The following is a 26678-nucleotide window of genomic DNA, read 5'->3' as shown; positions in this document are numbered from 1 at the left end:
TATTATATATGAAAACAACAGTTTTCCCTGGAGGGAAATAACAACATTTATCAGAGTGGAGAAATTTTAGAGGAGTTCTTTTTTGGAAATGTTGAAGTTGAAATCTCTAAGTGAAATGACAACTAGATCAAAATGACCAGTATGCAATTGCTGATGTGGGTCTATATCTCAAAGGATTTGGAATAGGATCCTTAGGATAGGAGTCATATGGATAGGGATTAAACTCATAGAAAATGATGAAATCTTCACTATGATATCTATTGTTTATATGATAGTGATGGGGAACTTGGGGAAGTTCTGAGAGTGTTTTCTAATAAATTGAAAAATATTGCATTAAATGAAATATTCTTCTACCTTTAAAGTATCAAATTGTTGCTTCTTTACACTTTCTGGAGTCTTTCATCTCATTTTAAACTCCAAAAAAACAATTTTTCATTGATCTTGCCTGTTTTTTGCCTCACAGAGTAGCTCATAATCAGTAGTTTTATATATATATATATATATATATATGTTTTTTGTTTGTTTGGCTTTTTTTGCGGGGCTATGGGGGTTAAGTGACTTACCCAGGGTCACACAGCTAGTACGTGTCAAGTGTCTGAGGCCAGATTTGAACTCAGGTACTCCTGAATCCAGGGCCAGCCCTTTATCCACTGCACCACCTAGCTGCCCCTATATATTTTTTTTCATCAAACCTAAAGTAATGGTTAATAGGACTATTTTATGTAAGTTGAGGAAAAATGCTGAATGTTGACTCACAGACCTTGCATTAAAATTCCAGTTATGCTGCTTATCATTATCATGACTGTGGGAAAGCCACTTATCCTCTCTGATCATTTAAACAAGAGAGAGAGAGTTGGACTTTATGAACTTTAAGTCCCACTTACACTCTGAATTTATGACTTTCTGTGCAGTAAGAGCTGATAAATATTTGCAAATTATTAAATAAAGTTTAATACAAATTTATAATAACAACACTTTCCAAATAAGTATGAACCTTCTGAAATTTGAAAATGTATTTAGCTAGAGAATTAATATGACTGTGTCTCATCATAACCTTTCCAATTATTCAACTAGTCAATTAATCATTTATTGAGTTCCTTTTATCTGCTCATTTGTGTGGGGAACTTCCAAGTAGTAGAAGGTACAGGATCTCTCTTCAAAGAGCCAGCCAGGGAAACACAACTTAGTACACATAAAACAATAAGAAGGCATTACAAAATGGAATGCAATTAAATGTTAAATTTCATAGGACACACTGTAAGTAAAAGATCATCAATCATACTGATTGATGATGCATGGAGCAGTCCATCTTGTAGTTCCCTATTCTTGCTTACAGAAATGGTGTTTTGCAGAAGTGGTAGTAATTTATGTTTGTTGAATTGAATTGAATTTTTGTGGGATCAAAATGCTTGTTTTAGGGGAAAGTACTCTGCTTTCAATTGTAATTCTACATGTTTTCCCCTTAACAGTAGTTAAGATGTACTTTAACCAACACATTCACATCTGTTATTTACCTTTCCAAATTGTTCTACAGTGATTTTTTTCTCCTGTAGTTATCAGAAAACTCTTTAAAGTATTTCTCCAAATGCATCATGATGGCTTAATTGCTAGGTTAGAAGAGCATGTTTTGACATTTTCTGCTATGCAGAATATGACCAGGGTAACTATCTGTGCTTCTCTACTTATAGACAAGCCTAGGTAAATTCAGTGAGCTTAACAATATTTTGGACATATTATGAGGTATTAATAGTAACATCATCATTATCATCGTCGTTGTCATCATCATCATCATCAATATGAGGAGGCGGTATCCCAAGCAAGTCTTATTTATACAACTAGGGAAATGGAGGGAAACAGAGCCATAGAATTAAGTGACTTTCCTACAGTCACATGTTGAATGAGTATTAGAGGTAGAAATAAAAATATGTCTACTGATGCCCAAGCTCAGCACTTTGTAGACAATAGGAGAGAATTAAAAGAAAGCTAGATGTACACATTTGTTCTGTTACTTAACTAACAAAGCAACTGAGTGATCACTTTTCTTTTTTTTCTTCTGCTTGTTATTGTTTAGTTAGGCTATCATTTGGCCCCAAATTTCCTCTTACACCTTGCCCCCCAAGAGACAAATACATGTACTATGAAGGTAAATACCTTCTTGGAGTCTTCATACAGGATTGGGAACTAGGTACATCACAGTTTTAATATAATTTTCACTAATTTGCTATTTCCCCTTAAGCAGGCCACATATCAAAGTGTTTGTTTCTTCACCCTAAAAAAAAGAGAGCAAGAAATAATGAAGTCTTCCTAACAAAGCAAAAGAGGGAGAACTATGCTTAGTATCTCCAAAGGGATTTTGAAAATGAAACATAATACATGTTATGAGGCAGCAAAGCAGTAAAGAGACAAATAAGTTTCTGCCTTAAATGACAATACTACTACAGATTCCCCCTGAACATATATGGCTCTGTTGATTTTGGAGAGAGTTAGGTTGTCAAAGTGTAGCTTCCATAACTTTTCCTCAATTGCATATTTCTCCACATAGAAAATCCCAATCCCTTAAAGTTTCTGCTTAAGGGAGCTGGCCATAAGTGTATTTATAAAATAGTCAATCTTCTTTAATTCTTTCAGTATTATTTTATTTTCTTTTAGATTACAGTTACCAAGGCTTCATGCCCTTCATGTTGCTCTTGGTTGATTAGAGCTTTACTCTGTAGTGTTCTGGACTTCTCATGGAAACCAAGCACACAAAGTTTCATTACCAGAGGGTATACTTCTCTTGTAATATAAGATAATCAAATGTTTTCAAGTGTTACCTCACTCTGATTATATATTAAAACTTTTTAAATTTGGAACTATGACGAAAGGGCTATGGGACTGTTCATACCCTTTGACCCAGTGGTACCACTGCTATGTCTGTGTCCCAAACAGACAATAGAAAAGGGAAAAGAACCCACATGTTCAAAAATATTTATAGCAGCTCTTTGTGGTGGCAAAGAATTGGAAATTGAGGGAATGCCCATCAGTAGGGGAATGGCTAAACAAGCTGTGGTATATGAATGTAATGGAATACTATTATGCTGTAAGAAATGATGAGCAGGAGGAGTTCAGAGGAACCTCGAAGGACTTATATGAACTGATGCTGACTGAGAGGAACAGAACCAGGAGAACATTGTACACAGAACCAGCAACATTGTGTGATGACCAATGGTGACAGACTTAGCTCTGCTTAGAATGACAATCATCCAAAACAGTTTCAAAGAAGTCGTGATAGAAAATGTTCTCAAGATCCAGAAAAAAGACCTATGAATTTTGAATGAAGATTGAATCATACTGTTTCTACTTTTGGACTGATTTTTTTCCTTCTTGTTTGAGCTTTTCCCCTTGTGCACTGATTTTTCCATCACAAGAAGACTAATGTAGAAATATGTTTAATGTGATTGTACATATCAGACTATTTTCCATCTTGGGGAGGAGGGAGAGGAGGGGGAGAGAAAAGAAAAATTTGGAACTAAAAAATCCAATGAAAACAAATGTTAAAAACTATCCTTATATATAATATGTAACTGGAAAATAATAAAATAAAATAAAAATACTTTTTAAAAGGATAATAGTATTGTGTGGTGGAAAAATGAATAAAAAAGCTGAATTTTCAGTCGGGAGAGGTAGGTTTGGACCCCACTTTTGACATTTACTTGCTGTGCTGCTCTAGGAACAACATCTCAGAACATCAATTTCCAAAACTATTAAATGGGTACAATGATATCTAAAATACTGACTTCACATGGATTATGTCAAGATCTAATGACTTTTTATGTATAAATAATTTGGACATAATACATCAATTTCACTTGTTATAGTTGTTGCTTTAATCCATGGACTCTTGTGAAATCTGTAACTTATTTGCTATATCACCAATATATGATGTAAAGCTTGGGAGGATAGCTAGCAGTTTGAATAATGGAGTAAGTATAAAAAAATGCTGACATATTAGGATGACAGGCCAAATCTAATAAGATGGAATTTACTGGGGATAAATATAAAGGTCTACACTTAGATTAAAAATTCAATTCCGTTAGTATATAATGAAGAATTTCTAAGTAGACAACAGTTCATATGAACATGATTTGATGCCTTTTTAATGAATCACAGCTTCAATTTAAGGCTCAGTGTGAATTGGCAGTCAAAAACCTTATGATATCTAATGTTTCCATTAAGGGAATAATAGTGTCAATCCATCCATCAATAAAAACACAAGCTTTTCTTAAATGCTTATCGTGCACCAATGATAAGGACTATGGATACAAATTTTTTTAAAAAACAATTAGGGCACAAAAACCTCATAGTCAAATGTAGAAAGGCAGAAATAGTAAATGCATCCTTCTCAGAACATGATGCAATAAAAAGTACATATAATGAAGAGCCATGGAAAGGTAGACTGAAAATTAATTGGAAACTAAATAATCTTATTCTCAAGAATGAGTGGGTCAGTAACAGGATTAATGCAGAAATAGGATTAATGTTATGTGTATATATATATATATATATATATGTGTGTGTGTGTATATCTATATCTATATGTATAGATATAACCTATATCAGATATAGATATAACCTATATCAGATTACCTGCTGTCTAGGGGAGGGGGGAGGGAGGGGAGGGAGGGAGAAAAATCTGAAATTGTAAAGCATGTATAAACAAAAGTTGAGAACTATCTTTACATGTAACGGAAAAAATAAAATACCTCATACATTAAAAAAAAATAAAACAAACAAAAAAAAGAGGCAATCAAAAAAAAAAGAATGAGTGGGTCAAACAACAAATCATAGAAACAATCAATAACTTCATCCAAGAGAATGACAATATTGAGATAACATACCAAAACCCATGGAATTCAGTCAAAGCAGTGCTTAGGGAATATTTTATATCTCTAAATACTTACATGAATAAAAAAGAGAAATGAATTGGGCATGCAACAAAAAAAGCTAGAAAAAGAACAAATTAAAACCCCCAACTAAATACTAAATTAGAAGTTTTGAAAATCAAAGGAAAAATTGACAAAATTGAAAGCAAGAAACTATAGAATTAATCAATAAAACTAAGAGCTGTTCTTATGGAAAAAAACAATAAATTAGATAAACCTTTGGTTCATTTGATTAAAGAAAGGAAAGAAGAAAACCAAATTACCAGTATCAAAAATTAAAGGGGTGATTGCACCACCAATGAAGTAGAAATTAAAGCAATAATTAGGAGCTATTTTGCCCAACTATATGACAATAAATTTGACAATCTAAATGAAGTGGATGAATATTTACAAAAATACAAATTGCCCAGGTTACCTTAAGAGGAAAGAAAATCCTTAAATAGGCACATTTTAGAAAAAGAAATTGAACAAATCATCAAGGAACTCCCTAAGAAAAAACACCCAGGGTAAGATGAGTTTACAAGTGAATTCTACCAAACTTTTAAAGAACACTTAATTCCAATACTATACAAACTATTTGGAAAAATAGGTGAAAAAGGAGTTCTATCAAATTCATTTTATGACACAAATATGTTGTTGATACCTAAACTAGGCAGAGACAAAACAGAGAAAGAAATTTATAGACCAATTTCCCTAATGAATATTGATGTTAAAATTGTAAATAAAATATTAGCAAGGAGATTACAGAAAGTGATCACCAGGGTAATACACTATTACCAGGTGGCATTTATAGGAGGAATGAAAGACTGGTTCAACATTAGAAAAATTATCAACATAATCAACCACAGTAATAACAAAACTAACCAAAATCATATGATTATCTCAATAGATGCAGAGAAAGCACTTAACAAAATATAACATGCAATCCTAGTAAAAACACTAGACAGTGTGGGAATAGGTGGAGTAATAAGCAGTATCTACCTAAAACCATCAGCAAACATTGTATGTAACAGGGAGAAGTTAGAGGCATTCCCAATGAGATCAGGGGGGAAACAGGGATGCCCATTATCACTTCTATTATTAAATATTGTGCTAAACATTTTGGCTTTAATAAGAGAAGAAAAAGGAATTAGAATAGGCAAGGATGAAACAAAACTTTCACTCTTTGTAAATGATATGATGGTATATTTAAAGAATCCTAAAGAATCAACTAAAAACACTGCTTGAAACAATCAGCAACTTTAGCAAAGTTGGAGGATATAAAATACACCCACATAAATCATTAGCATTTCTATATATGACCAACAAAGTCCAGCAGCAAGAGACAGAAAGAGAAATTCCATTTTAAGTAATGGTCGACAATATAAAATACTTGGGAGTCTACCTGCCAAGATGTTCCCAGGAACTCTATAAACACAATTACAAAACACTTTTTGCACAAATCATATCTGATCTATATAATTTGAAAAGTATCAATTGCTCAAGAATAGGCTGATCTAATATAATAAAAATGACAATTCTACCTAAATTAATTTACCTATTCAGTGCCATACAAATCAGACTACCTAAAATTTATTTCATAGAGCTAGAAAAAATAATAACAATATTCATTTGGAAAAACAAAAAGCAAGAATATCAAATAAACTAATAAAAAAATTCAACAGGAAGGTGGTCTAGTTGTACCAAATTTGAAGCTATACTTTAAAACAGCAGTAATCAAAAGTATTTGGTACTGACTAAGAAATAGAGTGGTGTATAAAAGGAATAGGTAAGGCACAGGAGACACAGTGGTACATGACAATAGTAATCTACTGTTTGATAATCCCAAAGACTCCAGCTTCTGGGATAGGAACTAAGTAATTGACAAAAACTGCTGCAAACATTGAAGATAGTATAGCATAATCTAGGCATAGACCAACATCTTATACCTTATACAAAAATACAGTCAAAATGAGTTCAAGATTTAGACATAAAGGGTGATACCATAGATAAATTAGGAGAGCAATGAATAGTTTACCTCTCAGAACTATGGAGAGGAAAACAATTTACATCCAAACAAGCGATAGATAACATTATGAAGTGCAAGATGAAAGACTTTGGTTACATTCAATTAAAAAGTTTTTGTACAAACAGGAGCAATGAAGCCAAAATTAGAAGGGAGGCAGAAAACTGGGAAACAATTTTTACAGTCAGCATTTCTGATAAAGCCCTTATTCCTAAAATATATAGAGAAATAAATCAAATTTATAAGAATCTAAGTCATTTTCCAATTGAGAAATGGTCAAAGGATATGAACAGGCAGTTTTCTGATGGTCAAATCTATCTATTGCCATATGAAAAAAAATGCTCTTAGTGCTATTGATCAGAGAAATGCAAATTAAAACAACTCTGAGTTACCACCTGACACCTATGAGATTGATATGAAAAAAAAGAAAATAATAAATGTTGGAGAAGCTGGGGAAAAATTGGAACACTAATGCTGTGGTAAAAATGATGGAATTTGGCAGAATGATTGGGATGGGTCACATCTGTCCTGTCCTGAATGAAGTAAGCTGCTCCTGTCAGCAGGAGAAACCACTCTTCACAGGCAGTTTGAAGGACCTCCCCTTTTGGGGGAGGGAGAATAAACGCTAGCTGAGGGGACCTCAGTTTCTTTCCAGAGTCACTTTCTTTCTGGTGGTGTGAGCTGCAGGAGTGGGCAGAAAGACGTTCTTGGGGAAGCTAGATGGTGCAGTGGATAGAGCACCGGCCCTGGAGTCAGGATTACCTGAGTTCAAATCCCGCCTCAGACACTTAACACTTACTACCTGGGCAAGTCACTTAACCCCAATTGCCTCACAAAAAAAAAAAAAAGAGAAAGACGTTCTTTCTTAGCAGTTTTGTCCTTGGCTGCAAAGCTACAGACCCAGGTGGTGAGTTAACATAAGAGCCCTGCTATTTGAATTAGCTGAACTGAAAGTGAGTTTGGGGATTGTATACACTTAGGTTAGAATTAGGGGGATTATCCATATTTCTTTTTCCCTATTCACTTGTCTTTGATTTTATTAATTATTAATTATTATTATTTATTATTTATTAATTTTACCTTTGCTGTTTATTTTATTCCCATTATTAAAACCTGATTCATTTGTGGAAAAGAGGCTGTTAGGCTCCTTTCTTATTGGCCTGGGAGAAATATCTAAAACGGCAGTTCAGAGGGGAGGGAGCTTTGGACCTAGAGCTCCCTCATTATTTCCGGGACCCCAATATTATGGTGAGCCACTCAATTAACTCTCCATATATTAAATTTGACTCCCACAATGCATTGTTGGTGGAGCTGTGAACTGATCCAACCATTCTGGAGAGCAATCTGGAACTATGCCCAGAGGGCTATGGGACTGTTCATACCCTTTGACCCAGTGGTACCACTGCTAGATCTGTATCCCAAAGAGACCACAGAAAAAGGAACAAAACCCACATGTACAAAAAACAATATGGCAGCTCTCTGTGGTGGCAAGGAACTGAAAATTGATTGAATACCCATCAATAGGGGAATGGCTAAGCATGTTGTGGTATATGAATGTAATGGAATACTGTTGTGCTGTAAGAAACATTGAGCAGGAATAGTTCAGAGAAACCTGAAAGGACTTACAGGAACTGATGCTGACTGAGAGGATCAGACCCAGGAGAACACTGCACACAGTAACAGCAACATTGTGTGATGAACAATGGTGATAGACTTTGCTCTTCTCAGCAGTGTTTCGATCCAAAACAGTTTCAAATAACTCATGATAGAAAATATTCTCAACATCCAGAAAAAAGAACTGTGAATTATGAATGCAGATTGAACCACACTGTTTCTACTCATGGACTATAATTTACTTGTTTTTTGAGGGTTTTCCCTTGTGGTCTGATTCTTCTTTCACAAGATGACTAATGTAGAAATATGTTTAATGTCAGTGTACATATAAAACCTATAATGACTGCTTTCCATCTTAGGAAGGGGGGAGGGAAGAGAGGGTGGCAGAAAAAAATTGGAACTAAAAATCCTGTGAAAACACATGTTGAAAACTATCCTTATATGTAACTGGAAAATAATAAAATACTTCAAAACCAAAAATAAAAAAAGAATTGGGATGCAATGAATAACTTTGGTGTAGTGAATGCCTGACCAATTTCTAAGTGCTCACAGTGCCTGATTTCAGCTGCCTTCCTGGTGGTTAGAACAAATTGTTCTCATCTGTCCATTCTATAAGGGGAAGTTTTCACCTGGTTAGAGTAGATATCTCTCCAACTGACAGGTTTGAGACATGTAGGTTGCCCTCAACCAAGTTTTATCCATCTGCAGAAAACAAGTTACTGGGTTATGGCTGGTGTTACAGCTTCTTGGAGTCAAAGGTGAAGTTGGGTGCATAAGCAGTCCTCAGAAGGGCTTCACAAGATCTCATACCAGAGGTGTTAGTTCTCCCTCAAATCTTATGTTACAAAATACAAAAGGGGAAAAAACATCCTGACAATTTGAACTATTTTGAAGTAAAATGGGCTGTCATAGGAATTTGTGGATTTTCATGCTCTACAAGTCTTTGAGAAGAGCATGATTGAAGAATTTGTCAGAAATTCTGTAGAGGAAATTTTAGTCAAGTATTATTTGATTGAGGTTTCATCCAACTTAATGACTGATCCCATGTTAGATGGATATCATTATGAATCTCATTGTCAATTGACTGTGCATTGAAGTCATCCTCCTGTCTCATACAAGCAAAATTTAAATAATAGTCTTTAAATGTTTGAATTTATATTTTAAATTTCATGTACATGCTCTTGTGTCTTAAAATAACTGATAAAAATATTGAATAGCTCAAGGACAAGCAAAGATCTCTGGGGCAATTGATTAGACATTTCCTCCAACATTACTAGTGATTAAGTGCTACTCTTACCTTCTTGTTGCTGATTCCTTTTCCTACCCAGACTCAGTCTCAACAGCACAGTGAAAAGTACTGTGGGATGGAGTAAAGAGCAATGAATTTTGGTCAGAAGAAATGGGTTTAAATTCTGCCACTGCTCCTTGGCCCATTTTTCTTCACTTAGAATTTTGTACCTCATCTATAACATGTGGGATCCTTTCTTGATTACAATTGTATGATCTTTTAACAAATGAGACATTTGCCAGTTCCTTGGAAATGTATCGGTTACAAATATATGGTTCAACTCTCATTTATTACTATAGCCAGGTATGGGGAAGAATCATAGAACCTTCCATTTCCTTCATTTCTTATAACATCATCATAAAAAATACACAATTGATATTTTAGGAAAAAAGAAAATCTTTTTATCTATAACTATATCTAACTCTGCCTCTGTGTCTATCTATCTCTATCTCTATCTCCACATACATACATACACATATACATGTCTCTATTATCTATCTATCCACTTTGTCAGTCAATATTTGCTGATTTTAGAGTAAAATATGTAGTAACTACAGTTATGTGTAACTTACATTTCTACCTATCTATATTGATGCTCTTGAACTCCTTTTCAAATTCCTCAGATGGTAAGGAAAATACCTCTAATTATAGCTACAACAGAAAGATAAGAAACATGTTAAGGGAAATTGCCCTCATTCTCCTTTACTTATAATATGTATCTCTCCTTTGTATTCCTCAGACCCTATACATAGTAGAGTATTTCGTGTAGTAATTGACAAAGACCTGAGTTTGAAGGCAATTAAGTAAATCTTAGGAGTCCAACACAAAGTGATAATGAGGTGTGAACACATTCTTTGGAAACTGCAGAGATGCCAAAAGGGCAATTTAACACTTCTTCAGAAGTTATAGAAGTGATGAATTATTCATGATGAATTTAGGGCATACCCAGGGTAGAAAGAGGAAAAGTTGTGACTGTCCCAAGACATTGTGTGGAATGACACCGGCCACTTTTTAAGATATGTTTTACAGTCATTAATTAGCAAGGGAGAAAAGAGTATCTGGCTTAGTCTTCCTTCCCATCCTTTACTAGCTTGACTCTAGATAACTTTTTCCTTCTTTTAATTTTCTGAGTTCATATTACTTTTATTTGATATCTTACTTTTGTCAGTTTGTTTCTGATTTTAGTTTATGTTTAAATTGATCCATGTTCCTTAGGTTCCTTCAAGTCCCAGCTAAATTCTCAATTTCTACAGGAAGCCTTTCAGCTTCTCCTTGATTCTTGTGCCCTCCTTCTTTTGTTTATTTCCATCTTTTACTATATATAGTTTGCTTGTACATAGGTGCTTGCATATAGGGAGTACTGTGTAAAGAGTACTGAGCCTGAAGTTAGGAACAAATGACACCAAATCCAGTCTCAGATAATTACTGGCTGCATGACCCTGAAGAAGTCAGTTGACATCTCTTTGCCTCAGTCTCTTGGTCTGTAAAATGGAGATCATAATAGCACCAAACTCACAGGATTATTATGAAGATAAGTGAAATAACATTTATAATGTCATAGCACAGTGTCTGACACATAGTGTATGATTGATAAATACATATTCATCTTTCCTTTATTTCTCTATTAGACTATGAGTATCAGAGTTGATCTTTTACCTCTTTTCTATGCTTAGCATTCAGCACAGTGCTTGACACTTAATAGGTACTCAATAAGTATGTATTGACTAATAGACTTCTTGCTTTCTCGCTTTATGTAATGGGGAGGTAGGATTATATCAGGAATTCTTAATATTTTCTGGACCTTTCTCGCAGTCTGTTGAAGTTTATGGATCCATTCTTAGAAGAATTTTTAGGTACATATATTAAAATACATAAGAATATAAAGAAATTAAGTATTCTGAACTGCAATTATATACCCTTGTATGTATGAATATTCATATTTTGCATACATGGGAGTAAGTATACATAAACATCTATAAACACTCTGAAATCTATTCATAGACCTCTTGGATTTGGAAACCTCTGGATTAGATTAACTCTAATATCACTATATATTCTAAATCTTTGATATTCTGGGATTGTCATCAATTGGAAATGGCTCTTACTTATTATTCCATTAATAACTGATAGAATAGACAATAGGATCTTCACAGGGCAGAGTCAGGGGAGAAAGCCATTTAGAACAAGGCTCACTAGCATTAGATTCTGTGTGGTAGAACGAAGTTTTTCATTTGTTTTGTTTTTGTTTTGTTTTGTCCTGTTTGCTTTTTTCTCCTCCACATCAAGCTAACATAAGGTTATAGGGATTGAACAGACTGCCTTTCTTCCTTAGGTTCTTTAAACCCAAGATTCAAACTTTGTTCCTTAGGACCAGAGGGTTCCATGAATTATTTCAAAACCTAGGATTCAACAATTAATGATTGTATGAAGTTACCAAATATTTAAAGATGTATTGAGACTTGTCTTTCTGAATTTCCCTCTATAGTGTTTTTCCATCACCAAATTCCATTCCATCTATGAGAATCTAGGAGGCAGCTAAATTGTTCAGAGGGCTCTGGGCTTGGATTCCAGAAGACATGAATTCAAATGAGGTTTACACACTTACAAGCTATGTGAATGTAGGCAAGTCAGTTAATTTTTGTTTACTTCAATTTTCCCAATTGTAAACAGGGAATCAAATGTGAAGATCAAATGAAATGGCATTTCTAAAGTACATTATAAAGTACATAGCACAGTGCCTGGCATGAAGTGGATTCTGTATAAAGGCTCATTCCCTTTGCCCTCTCCATCTTCATGATCATTCCCAAGGCAATGAAACAATAGGCCAAAAAGAAAATCTATTTCAGATTGTTTTAATATTAAGAAAGAATCAGGAATGCCATAATCCCAAAGTTGAAAAAGATTTCATAAACTAGAGCACAGCAAAATGCACCCCCCAAAAAATGATAGAATATGTGATAGAGGTCAGCCAACATTGGCTCAAATATCTCTGAGTGGAAACCAACAGCTCAAAGAGAGGCTACTCAGTTTTTGTTTGGAAACGTCCAAATTATCAGAAATTCTTTATTTCAGGCATTAATTTACATTTTTATACCTTCTACCCATTGTTTCCAGTTTGATATGGTGGGGTAAAGTAGAACAAGTCCAATCACGCATTACAGACCTTTAGATTATAACAAATCAAAACCCCAAGATAGAGAGTTTTGGGGTAATTAATAATAAATTTATTAATTAGGCTAATTTTCAATCAATAAATTGATGGTCAGTGGTTTTTCTTTGTACCCAGATACTTCAAAGGAGACCTTGAGACTACTTAAATACCTTCTAAAAGGGAATTCCTGTGACAAGGGAAAATCAGCCTTGAGTGGTGGATATTTAATGAAGAAGTGGGCTAAAAGTCTTTAATTCTTCCTGCTGAGAATTTGTCGTTATCATGACAATCAGGAGCCTTCAGAAATGTGGGCAGGTGGAAGCTAGATCCATTCATACCTCTCTGACTTTTTTTTCTTTCATGAGTTGGGTCACCCTAAACCCTACTTGAGGGGACCAAAGATGGGGGTTCATTCTTTCTGAGTTAGGGCTCACCCAGTCTGACTTTTTTTTACACTCTAAATAGAAATTAGGTCTCCCAGTTGGGTGGAGTTATGCTCAAATTTTCAGAGTATGTCCCTTGATGGCTTAAGTAATCTCATCAATCAGCCATACCATTCTGTGACTGACTGACCTTACCAGGAGCTGGGCTTTTATATAAAATAGAATGAAAAAGGGTGGATCACAATGAATAATTTGTTATTAATATAAAAGTATAATACTAATTTCTTTTGAGATATTATCATTATATCCTCAATCTAGAAGTGGAAAAGGACTTAAGTTATTGACTCCACTATCTTCATTCCATAGAGAAGGAAGTGGAGCACTGGGAAAGTTAGGTGACTTTTTCACACTCATACAGGTAATCCATAGAAGAACAGGGATGAGTTTCTTGAACTCTAAATCCAGGTCTCTTTCTATTATATTACTGTGATGATGGCTGCCCTAAATATTACTCTCTTGGTATTCAGCTAAACTTCTTGTACCTGCTTTTTGTTCAGTGGCCATAGAGTTGGCATACCACTGGGGTAACTAATATTTGGATCAATAAAATTTTATTTTTAATCAAAGCAGAACATGTTAAAGGAATCATTGCTCATGGTTTGTCCACAGAGAGTAAAGTAAAGAAATTGACACAGTTGATTTTATGATTTGTCCTAAAAGAACAAGGCTCCTCATTTCATGAGACAGAGTTGTTTCACAGTAAAGGGTATACATGTAAACAGAAAGATCATCATGAAGATTATAGCAGCTTACTATGCTTTTTAGATAATAGCATTTTATGAAGCTCTACAAGTGAACACATACTTTAATATTTGGGTGACTTCAACAAGAAAAATAAATAAATGAAAGGAAATTGGGGAAGAATAAATTAGAAAGAATGACTCACTAGGGAAAGATTCCAAACACTTTATATATCTCATTATATACCTTCTACCCATATATAAGCATTATTACAATTCTTTAAGGCTTGCACATTATTTCATTTGTATTATTTTATTTTATCATGACATTTATTTTAACTTTGTGTCGATAAGGCAAAATACAAAAGGAGAAATACATCATTATGAACCATGAAATATTTTTCCCTCTACAAGATGCAGATCAGGACCTGTTCTGCAACTTAAAATCTGAGAGATGCTTGGGGCAGTGAGGGAGTTAAATGAATTGCCCAAGGACAGTTAGTTGTTATGAGTTAGAATTAGTACTTGAACTCAGGTTGTTCTGACTCCAAGGCTAGATCACTATCAATTACACCATACCGCATTTCCTACCCATCTTCAAATGGACTTTTGGCCACTAACTTTTTGCTGCATTACCATTTAATGGATTATTGAAACTTTTCTACATGATCAGTTTATTTTTTTTTCAAAAATTAGAATTTTGTGGTTTTAAAAGTTTGAAAATGCATCTCTTAAATCCCTGAGTTTACAGACTAACTCATAATTTTAATATAACAGACAAACCAAGATACAAATTTAGCCTTTTTCTCTCTTTTTAAAAAAGAAACTGATTCATTACAGTTCTCAGGGAAGAACTGCATTCATAATTTAGCATCTTTACTGAAAGTTTCTCTCTCTCTCTCTCTCTCTCTCTCTCTCTCTCTCTCTTTCTCACTGAAAGTATTTATAGCCAGTATTCCCTAAACTTTCTATCTCATCTCAAATGTCCATGTTGTTTCTCCTGACTTTAATGGTCCACTATTCCTGTATAGATCACATAGGATTTTTAGAACTTCAAAGGATCCTCAAGAAGAAGGATGTCACCCATGGGTGGGACCTGGGGGTCCTAGTTCTTCACTGACCAACCAATCTACACAACCAAATAGAAAAACAAAACAAAACAAAACAACCAAGAAAACAAATTTAAAAAAATACTTCAAAGGTCATTAAAGATTATCTAGTCCACTCTCCTTAATGAATATATGTTATGGACTGGTGCCTCAAAAGAAGTGAGATTTCAGGAAGGAATAAAAACAGTGACTGATGGTCAGAGATACTGAATTTGGAAATGAAAGGATGCAGCTACTTCTGAAGAAGAATTCAAAGTGCTACCCCCTAAGCAGAAGCCATGTAAGTGACCAGAGGTATGAATATATGAGAAGAAAAAAACAACACAATAAAGAAAAAACAGTCATTCAAATGAGGTTAGCAAGAAATAGAGTACATTGGGGCAGCTAGGTGGACCAGTGGATACAGCACCAGCCCTGGATTCAGGTGGACCTGAGTTCAAATCGGGCCCAGACACCTGACACTTACTACCTGTGTGACCCTGGGCAAGTCACTTAACCCTCATTACCCTGCCCAAAAAAAGAAATAGAGTACATGGATCAAGCTTTAGTATTGTAAATTAAGAAAAAGGGGAATTCCAATCTATTTATGAATTGGCTTATAAAGGTTCCACCCTCTAACTTCTGAATTATCTTCAGCTGTGAAACTACAGCTACCAAGTCATCAATCAATAAATGAATAAAAAAAATATTCATTAATCAACTATTATTAGGCATTGTGGTAAATAGAGCAATCATTGAATAAGGATTTTTGGGTTGGGGAAACAGGAATACATGTTTATGCACATCATATAAGGAATTGGTCATGTAAAAAAAGTAATAATATTAATAACCATTCTTACTTGCTTTGATAATATAAGTGTAACTTTGAGAGATGATTTATGAAGAAGTCTTTCAGAGACAGCCTGATTGGGATCTTTCACCATCATTAAGTATCAGAGAGCCAACTTTCCTATCTTCTCTTACCTCTATTTCCAGAATTGAGAGGCTTACCATACCTAATACCATCCATTAACTACTCCAGTTCCCTGAAGCCTTCTTTGCTTTGGTCTTCTTGAATAATTTTGTACTTTTGTTCATAAGTATAAACATACACATGTGTGTATGCACACAAACATATGCACAAATACATACATGAACACACCTACACCTACACACACACACACTAAAAGAACCTCAGTTTTTGAGAAGTAACACTGTGATAGACTAAAAACACAGCATACTTCGAATGAAAGAAATAAATTACCTTTAAACATCTGTTCTATTTTCCTAGTCTATCTTCTTCCTCCCTTCATTGCTTTTTTAAATTTGTTTCTTTGTCTCTTTGCTTCTTTCTTTCTTTCTTTCTTTCTTTCTTTCTTTCTTTCTTTCTTTCTTTCTTTCTTTCTTTCTTTCTTTCTTCCTCTCGTCCTTCCTTCCTTTGTTTTTCTTTCTTTCTTTCTTTCTTTCTTTCTTTCTTTCTTTCTTTCTTTCTTTCTTTCTTTCTTTCTTTCTTTCTTTCTTTCTTTCTTTCTTTCTTTCCTTCCTTCCTTCCTTCCTTCCTTCCTTTCATTCATTCTTTCTTCCAATATGAAAAAGAAAAAAGTTAAAATTTCAGACATGATAGCCCTATGCATAGACTCGGAAAAGAATTTAATATCACAAAAGGGAAGATTTCATTTTTTTTTTTAGTGAGGCAATTGGGGTTAAGTAACTTGTCCAGGGTCACCAGGGTCACACAGCTAGTAAGTGTTAATTGTGTGAGGCCGGATTTGAACTCAGGTACTCCTGACTCCAGGGCCAGTACTCTATCCACTGCGTCACCTAGGGAAGATTTCTAAAGGGAGGAGGTGAAGCCCTTCAGCCCTCAATTAAAGGAGGGGGTGACAATATCCTAGGATGGGGAGTCTGTCTCTTCATTGATTTAATTTTAGTTGCTACTTCAAAGAATCTAGCTTCAGACGATTGGCATCCAATGAATTTTGATCAAGGGATTCCCCTGAGAAGCCAAGTAAAAATGTTTAGCTTATGCTTTTACAGGACTTAGTGTTACTTATTCAAACCCTTTTGGATAAAGCCCAGACTGAGCAGATAGACAGGAAGGAGACAGAAACATTTTTTGGCATTTTACTTTCTAGGGAAAAAAAACACGCCATTTCTTTGGCTGATATATTTTTTAAGAAAGCCACACTCCCCCATGCTTATCCTTACCACCCTTGCATCACACCCCCTCCCCATCCTGGTCATTGCAAAAATGCTTTTTCTACACTGAAGTGCCTGTTAAGATTTATTTGGAAGTGAATTATGACTTTTCGAACAAGCAGGTAAGAATTAAGTTTCACTGTGCTTCCAATTATTTGAGGATTATTGAAAAAAATCATTATTCAACAATTATTACCTTGTGGGAATTGGGGAGGAGAGTAATTTAAGGTGCAGAGAAAGGTGTAGAGGAGTCATTAAAAGGTAAATTTTATTTTATACTTCTTTAATATAGTTTATTCTTTCAAATCAATTTCATTTTCAGGGCTATATTCTATCCATCCTATCACCTTTCAAGCATGGGGCTGGAAGGAAGGGTAGGATTTACAAAAACTCTCTATGTATTGAGTTGTTTAAACTTGTCACATGACCACTAGTGGGTACTGAAATTTAAGATTGCCTTTCAATAAATTTAAGATTAAGCCTACTGGAATCTTATAGTCTCAGAGCTTGAAGGTACTTCATAGGTCATTTAATTCAACATGTACTTGAACATGATTTCACTCTACAATAACCCTGACAAGTTGTCATGATGTTTTCTTTGATTTCTCCAGGGATATAGAATCCATCTCCTTCTAAGCATATCTGTTATATCTTTGGAAAGATCTAATTATTATTAAAATTTTTTGTTTCCTTTTTGCAAGTGTAATCTTCTCTACATTCCCCATGGACCTTGTCATCACAACCATTGAAAACAAATCAGATCCTTCTTCTATACTATAGTCCTTCAAATATTTTAAGATGGTTATTATATATACATTAAGTCTGTTTTCTTCTAGATCTCCAGTATTTTTGATTCTGCAATCTGTTTGTAAAAACAAATGAGTAAGCACACCAACTATGTTCATATTAACTTGTTTATTAATTGTTTAAATGTATTTTTCTGGGGATAATTAAGTAAATTATAGTGTATTAAAAATGGAAATTCAGTAATGATGAGATAAAAGGAAATGATACTTGATCCTAGGAGGCAGAGTCAAGATGGCAGAGAGAAGCCAGTGAATTGCTTGTGCTCTCCTTCTGTTCCCACAAAAAGAACATTAAATCAAGCCTCTAGATGGATTCTGAAAGTACTGAACCTGCAAAGAGACAGAGAACCACAGTCTTCCAACCAGATTTAATTTAATAATTTAGAAGACTTCAGGAAAGGTCGTCTCACTCAGGCAAAAGGGAGATCAATGGAATAGCCTAGGCACAGGAGACACAGTAGTAAATGACTTTAGTAATGTACTGTTTGATAAACCCAAAGACTCCAGTTTCTGGGATAGGAATTCAGTATTTGACAAAAACTGCTGGGAAAACTGGAAGATAGTATGGCAGAAATTAGGCATAGACCAACATCTGACACCTTATACTAAAATAAGGTCAAAATGGGTACATGATTTAGACATAAGAGGTAATACCATATGTAAATTAGGAGAGGAAGGAATAGTTTACCTTTCAGATATTTGGAAAAGGAACCATTTATGACCAAACAAGAGATAGAGAATATTATGAAATGCAAAATGGATGATTTTGATTACATTAAATTAAAAAGTTTTTGCAAAAATGGAAGTAATGCATCCAAAATTAGAAGGGATGCAGAAAGCTGGGAAAAAAATTTTATAGCCATTACTTCTGATAAAGGCTTTCTAAAATATATAGGGAACTAAATCAAATTTATAAGAATCCAAGTCATTCCCCAATTGAGAAATGGTCAAAGGATATGAACAGGTAGTTTTCTGATGAAGAAATCAAAGCTATCTATTGCCATATAAAAAAATGCTCTAAGTCACTACTGATTAGGGAGATGCAAAGTAAAACAACTCTGAGGTACCACCTTCCACCTATCAGATTGGCTAATATGACAGAAAAAGGAAAATAATAAATATTGGAGCCACTGTGGGATAATTGGAACACTAATGCATTGTTGGTGGAGCTGTGAACTGATCCAACCATTCTGGAGAGCAATTTGGAATCATGCCCAAGGGGCGATAAAGCTGTGCATAACCTTTGACCCAGAAATACCACTTTTGGGTCTTTTTCCCAAAGAGATCATAAAAAAGGGAAAATGTCCTACATGTACAAAAATATTTATAGCTGCTCTTTTTGTGGTGGCAAGGAATTGGAAATTGAGGGGATGCCCATCAATTAGGGAATGGCTGAACAAGTTGTAGTATATGAATGTAATGGAATACTATTATCCTGTAAGAAGCAATGAGCATGTGGATTTCATGGACTTACATGAACTGATGCTAAGTGAGATGAGCAGAACCAGGAGCACATTGTACTCAGTATCAACAACATTGTGTGTTGATCAACTGTGATATATATATATATATATATATATATATATATATATATATATATATATATGTATATAAAATAACATTAAAAATATTTTTGCATTAGTCATGTTATAAGAGAAGAATCAGAGCAAAAGAGGAAAAAAACCTCAAAAAAGCAAAAACAGCACCAAAAACAAAAGAAATAGTATGATTCAATCAGCATCCATATTCCACAGTTCTTTTTTTTCCCCATCAATAGGGGAATGACTAAACAAATTGTGGTATATGCATGTAATGGAATTCTATTGTGCTGTAAGAGATGATGAGCAGGAGGAGTTCAGAGAAACCTGGAAGGACTTGTGTGGGCTGATGTTGAGTAAGATGAGCAGAACCAGAAGAACATTATACACAGTATCATCAACATTATGTGTTAATCAACTGTGATAGATCAGATTCTTCTCACCAATACAACAGTATAAGAAAGTTCCAAAGGACTCATGATGGAAAAGGCTCTCCAAATACAGGAAAAAGAAAAGAACTGTGGAATATGGATGCTGATTGAACCATACTATTTCTTTTGTTTTTGGTGCTGTTTTTCTTTCTTGAGGGTTTTTTCCTTTTTGCTCTGATTCTTCTCTTGTAACATGACTAATGCAAAAATATGTTTAATGTTATTTTATATATATATAAAACCTATATCAGATTACCTACTGTCTAAGGGAGGGGTGAGGGAGGGGAGGAAGGGAGATAAATTGGAAATTGGAAATCTTATGAAAACAAATGTTGAAAACTACCTCTACATGTAACTGAAAAATAATAAAATACTCCTATTTTAAAAAATAATTGATCCTAGAGAGAGTAAAAAGACTACCACTGCAATTTTTTTTTGTATTTGTTTTGAGTAAGGAGTAACATGGTCAAGTTAAGTCAATAAACGTTTATTAATCTCTTAATATCTACCAGGCATGGACTTCTAGGTGGCACAGTAAATAGAACACTGGTCTTGGAATCAGGAAGACTCCTCTTCCTGAGTTCAATTCTGGGCTGAGACACTTACTCACTGTGTGACCCTGGCCAAGTTATTTAACTCTGTTTGTCTCAGGTTGCTCACCTCTAAAATTATCTGGAGAATGAAATGGCCAAATATTCCAATATCTTTGCCAAAGGATACAAAGGATACAAACAACAACAAAAACAACAACAAAAAGGGTCAAAAAGGGTCAACCATGTCTGAAAAATGAATAAGTAGCAAAATGAAAATATAGGATTTTACATTTGATGCTAGAGAGAAGAGGGAGTCATACTTGTTTTTTGAGAAGATTTGTGTTAGGGTAATCAATTTGACAGCTAAGTGATAGATGCATTTTAATAGGGAGAGAATTGAAGCTCAGTGACTAACTGGCATGCTACGGCAATAGTTCAGGTGTGAGCTGGTGAAGGCTTGCTCCGATATGGCAGTACTATCAGAAGTACAAAGGGGATGTTTATATGAAGGTTGTTGCAAGGTTAGAAATGACAGATGTTACCAATTGATTGACTATGGGAGGGTGAGGGATATTGAGGAGTTAAGGATAATACCTGGGTTGTAATCCACAATTACTGGGAGGATAGTCATACCCTTGAAAGTAATAGGAAGGAAGGGTGAAAGAAGGGAAGGCAGATCTGGGGAGGGGGCAGTCAGAAGCAAAACACTCCTGAGGAGGAATATGGTAAAAGAATATAGAAAATAGAGTAAATATCATAGGAAGGGAATAGGATGGAGGGAAATAGTAATGATGATTGATTATAATGGCAAAATGTATGGGACCTACTTTGCTGGGCTATTGTGAAGAAAATTCTTTGTCAAGGTTAAGGTACTATGTAAAGGTTATGTTGAACAGGATACTATCGTAAAAACCTATTAAGACCTACATAAACTAAAACAGAGTGAAATGTACTGTACACAAAATAACAGCAATAGTGTAAGATGATCTGCTGGAAGGATGTGGTTATTTTCAGCAATGCAATGATCCAATATAACTCTGAAGAACTTAAGAAAATTGCAATCCATCTACAGAGAAAGAACTGATCATATCTGAAAGCAGATTGAAGCATAATGTTTTGACAGTTCCTTAATCTGAAGTTTTGTTCTCATCTATTTTCTCTCACAACCTAGCTAATGTAGGGATGTTTTTCATGACTACTCATATGTAACTTATATTGAATTACTTGAGTTCTTGGGGGTGGGGAGTGGGAAAGGAGGGTGGAAAAGAAGTTGGAACACAAAGTTTGAAAAAATTGATGTCAAAATTTGTTTTTACTTTAATTTGGAAAATAAAATTCTAAACAGAAAAAAACGAATGTAATAGGAAAGTTCAGGGGGGAAAGGACATTTTGAAATGAAAGATAATTATCCATGTTTAGTTTTAGATATGTTGAGTTTAAGAAGTCTGTGGGTCATCCTGTGGTAGCTAGATGGCAGAGTGGGTACAGCACTGGATCTGGAGTTAAGAAGACCTGGATTCTAATTAAAAATGAAGGAGTAAGTCTGACTTTAAAGAGCTACCTATTATAAACAGCCTTCTTGAGAACTTTAGACATTAAATGAATAAAGGATATATAACAGATACATACAATTGAAAACAGGGTTTAAGGATGTTCAGGGAAGACTATTTCTTCTGGTATGAGGGCTTCTTATCCATTTTCAGGACTTCTTTTAACCTTTGGTGTCCACCTGATCCATTCAACTCTCACCTACGGCCCCAAGAAGGTGTAGCAGTTTCAGCAGGCACACCTGGGCAAAATATTTCAGCAGACAGGTTAAACCAAGTTGATGATTATGGAGGAATCTCAGACCTGTCAGTGAATTAAGAGGTGTCTACCCCAAGGATGTGAAGACTTTCACCAGTACAATGAGCAAATGAGAACAATGTGTTCCAATACCCTTGAAGGTGACTGAGAATAGATGCTGTAGAGTACAATAGATCTTAATTCAGACATTGAAGAACCCAAAAGGTCATCCATTGAGTTCTGAGCCACATCACCAATCATCTTGACTTTTGTCTTGACTCTGAGTTTTGATGACTCTGGAAGAGAATAAGCCACATGACTTCATACAACTCTGCCTCACTTAAATCCAATTTATGTTTGAGACAAAAGACATCACCCATAACATTTTGCCATTTTTACTTTGATTTTGCACTCATTTCAGGCTATGAGGCTGAGATACAACAAAGCAGTAGGGTTTTCTTGGTAAAGATACTAGAGACATCTTTTATTATCTTCTCCAAGAAATTTTACAGATCAGGAATAGGAGGCAAATAGGGTTAAGTGGCTTGCCCAGGGTCACAAAGATAGTAAGAGTTTGAGGTAAGTCAACACACAAGGATGATTCTTCCTGTTTCTAAAGCCAGTACTCAGTCCATTGCATAACCAATATGCTCTGAAATGGAATAGATGTATTTTGTAAAAAGTAACTAAACAAGTGGTTTATACATGTTGTGTTATTTTTGAGTCATTTCAGTAAGTGTCTATGGCCAGATTTAAATTCAGGAATATGAGTCTTCTTGACTCTAGGCCCAGAATTCTATCCACTGTACCACCTAGCTGCCACTTTATACATAGGAGTAATTTAATAAATGTTTCCTGCTTTGAATTAAATTGAGTTCACTTTTTTTTGTTTGTTTTGTGAGGCAATTGTGGTTAAGTGACTTGCCTAAGTTCACACAGCTAGTAAGTGTTAAGTGTCTGAGTCCGGATTTGAACTCAGGTCCTCCTGATTCCAGGGCTGGTGATCCATCCACTGTGCCACCTAGCTGTCCCCAAGTTCACTTTTAAAAGGTACTTCACAGTTCAGTATAAATATGAAATTTCCCTGACATGTAACAGAAAAATAAGATATGTGTTTTGAAAGTTTATGGCTGATCTGGAACTATCTCAAATTATACCCAGCAATTATTAAGTAACTGAATTGAGAATTTCCCAAATGTAAAATTTATATACATATATACATATAAATATATATGTCTATACACACATACATACACATGTATATACATATGCATATGCACACATATACACATGCATGTGCACATACACATATGCATGCAATTTAAGTACGTATATGTTTACAATGAAATCTAATCCTGAACATTTGTGAAGTGGTGTCCAGTGCAATTGACTAAGATATGAGAAGTTCTTTAGAGGGATAAAAAGTTTGGAAAAGATGTTGTAATGAATGGGATGGTGACTCAATTATGGAAGTTGAAAAAGATTGCCTTGCCATAGTGAAGGCCCAGTTTTATGGATGATTCACTTATAGCTCTGTCAATTACTTTATAATTTTGGCAAGTCAATTTTCTCTTTCCTAAGTTTTAATTTACCTTTTGGTGAAATAAGGGCCTTATATTAGATGATTTTAAGGCCTCTTCCAAGTTAATTTGATTTAGCAAGTCATGTCATACACCCACATTAGTCTTTACCTGCCGTAGTGCTAGGCACTGAGGATACAAATACCAAAACAAAATGATCCCTGCTCTCAAGGAATTTATGTTCTGTAATATATTTAAGTAAATAGGCAAGATTTCTAAAAAGTGATTTAGAGATGGGAAATAAAGTGTAAGAATTAGGATATCTGAAAACATATATGAAAATGCTCTTGTGCTGCCTCTTAAGAGGAGTAAGATTCAAAATTGTAGATATAAGGAGAGCAGTATTACAGCAATGAAAGAAGTGCTTCTATATAGAAGGCAAATGGAAAATCATATGGGGAGCAACAAATAATTCTGTTTAGCTAGAACATACATACAAAAAACATGTAAAAAACAACAAAAATTAGTTCTGCTTAGCTAAAACATAACTGGCATGAAGGGGAGCAATATGTGATGAACCTAGAATGACTGGTTACAGCCAGATCATAAAGGACTTCAACTACCAAAAGTTGGAGCCTAAATTTTATCTTAGAATCAATAGGGGATCATTAAATGTTCTTGAATAGGAGAGTAGCATGGTTAAACATTCCAACTTTAATATTCTATAATTATATGAAGCTTTCTACAGCAAAAGTTGTATTTCTGGGGGCAGCTAGATGGATGGCACAATGGATGGAGCACCAGACCTGGAGTCAGGAGTACCTGAGTTCAAATCTGACCTCAGACACTTAACACTTACTAGCTGTGTGACCCTGGGCAAGTCACTTAACCCCAATTGCCTCACTTAAAAAAAAAAAAGTTGTATCTTACTAGTTTTTGAGCATCCCCTAATTTCCTATGAGAATGAATGACAATATAGAAATATTACTTCTGCAACAGTGTATGGAAAATTATCAATCTGACACTAGGTTTTGTAGCTTAATTAATTGAGAAATACTACCACTCTCAGTGTTCACATTAGAAAAAAAAAATTCAAAAATCCAATTGACTGTTGGGCTTAATGATTCATCTTGGCATTCTCCTTACTACATTTGTAATAATATTGTTCAGCATTTAGTAACAAGAAGTGAGCTAAAAAGAGGCCATTAGTTCAGCTAAGTGTCAGATACTGAATAAAGTGAAATCTAAAGTATTCAGGTGTGAAAGTTCTGAAGGAAGTAGTGGTTATTTTCAGTAAGAAGCACCATAGGCTCACAATGAACATTTTCTTTAAATAGAATGTATAACAGTATTTCTAAGTTGGATTGCCTCATGAGCTGCTTTTAAGAGGCTAGGCAGGGGGCGAGTTGTATTACAAAAGACCTGCAGAATACAAACTTCTTTAAGATTCTGCTAATTAAAATTTGAATGGAAAGATCCCTGAAAGACCACAGAATTCCAGATTTGGAAGAGACCTCAGGGTCTATTTTGTCTATCCCATATTTCCAAATTTCCAAAAGAACTTTCCAGACCATCAATACTGTCTTTTCTTGAAAGCCAGTGGTATAGAGACCCACTTTACTTACTGAAGTAGATCATTCCACAGGAAGCTAACTATAATTGTTAAGAACTTTCCCTCTAGGGGCAGCTAGATGGCACAATGATTAGAGTACTGGCCCTGGCTTCAGGAGGACCCGAGTTCAAATGTGGACTCAGTCACTTGACACTTACTAGCTGTGTCACTAGGGGCAAATCACTTAAGCCTCATTGCCCTGCAAAAAAACAAAAACAGAAACAAAACTAAACAACAACAACAAAAAAAAAAGCTTTCCTTCTACCACCAACACTCTTTCCTTGATATGAAGGATATATTTAACTTTTTTTTTGTTATATTCTACACCTGAGGGCAAAAGGAAGAAAACAAAGATTTAAAATGATTTAATTTTTCTTCCATAGACTAGAAGACACATTTTAATGTGTTCCTCATAACTCTATCAGGGGTCCAATACAAGTTTATTGCCTATTATGATTTAGAACTGGAAGGCACCTTAGAATCCAATCTGCTCATTTGACAGAGGAGAATATTGAGTATTAGAGAGGCCTTATGACTTAAGCATCATAATGTCATGGGTTCACAGATTTAGAGCTAGGAGGAACATCATAAATCATGGAGTCTAACACCCTCTTTTTAGAGATGAAGAAACTTTGGCCCAGTAGGTTAAGTGACTTTCCTAAGGTCACAGAGGTGGGAAAAATCAAAGGTGGGAGGATCACACAGCTAATAAGTGACAAAACTAGAACTCAATTTAAATTCTTCTAATCCTTAATCCAGTGTTTTGTTTTGTTTTGTTTTGTTCATATTGGGATATTATAAAGTTTTATGTAACCAAAATATGAACTAAACCTTATGCTCAGATATAAAGTACAATTTAGCTCAACCTTCTAACCTTGGGGAATGTATCAACTTGGCTAGTATTAGTCCCTCAAACTATCAGGGGTTAATTATTCCTATGACCCATCTGCATTGATATATGTTATACTCCTCTTTTTTCTCACCTAATAGTTATAAAGTCTGCTTCAGTAGTTCCTGAATTACAGTGGTGCCAGGGAATCGATTCACTTTTCTTTTAACTTTG

Source organism: Dromiciops gliroides, chromosome 2 (assembly GCF_019393635.1).
Source record: "Dromiciops gliroides isolate mDroGli1 chromosome 2, mDroGli1.pri, whole genome shotgun sequence".
Classification (NCBI taxonomy): Eukaryota; Metazoa; Chordata; class Mammalia; order Microbiotheria; family Microbiotheriidae; genus Dromiciops; species Dromiciops gliroides.
The sequence above is the reverse complement of the archived record's forward strand: the minus strand, read 5'-3'. Positions refer to the sequence as shown.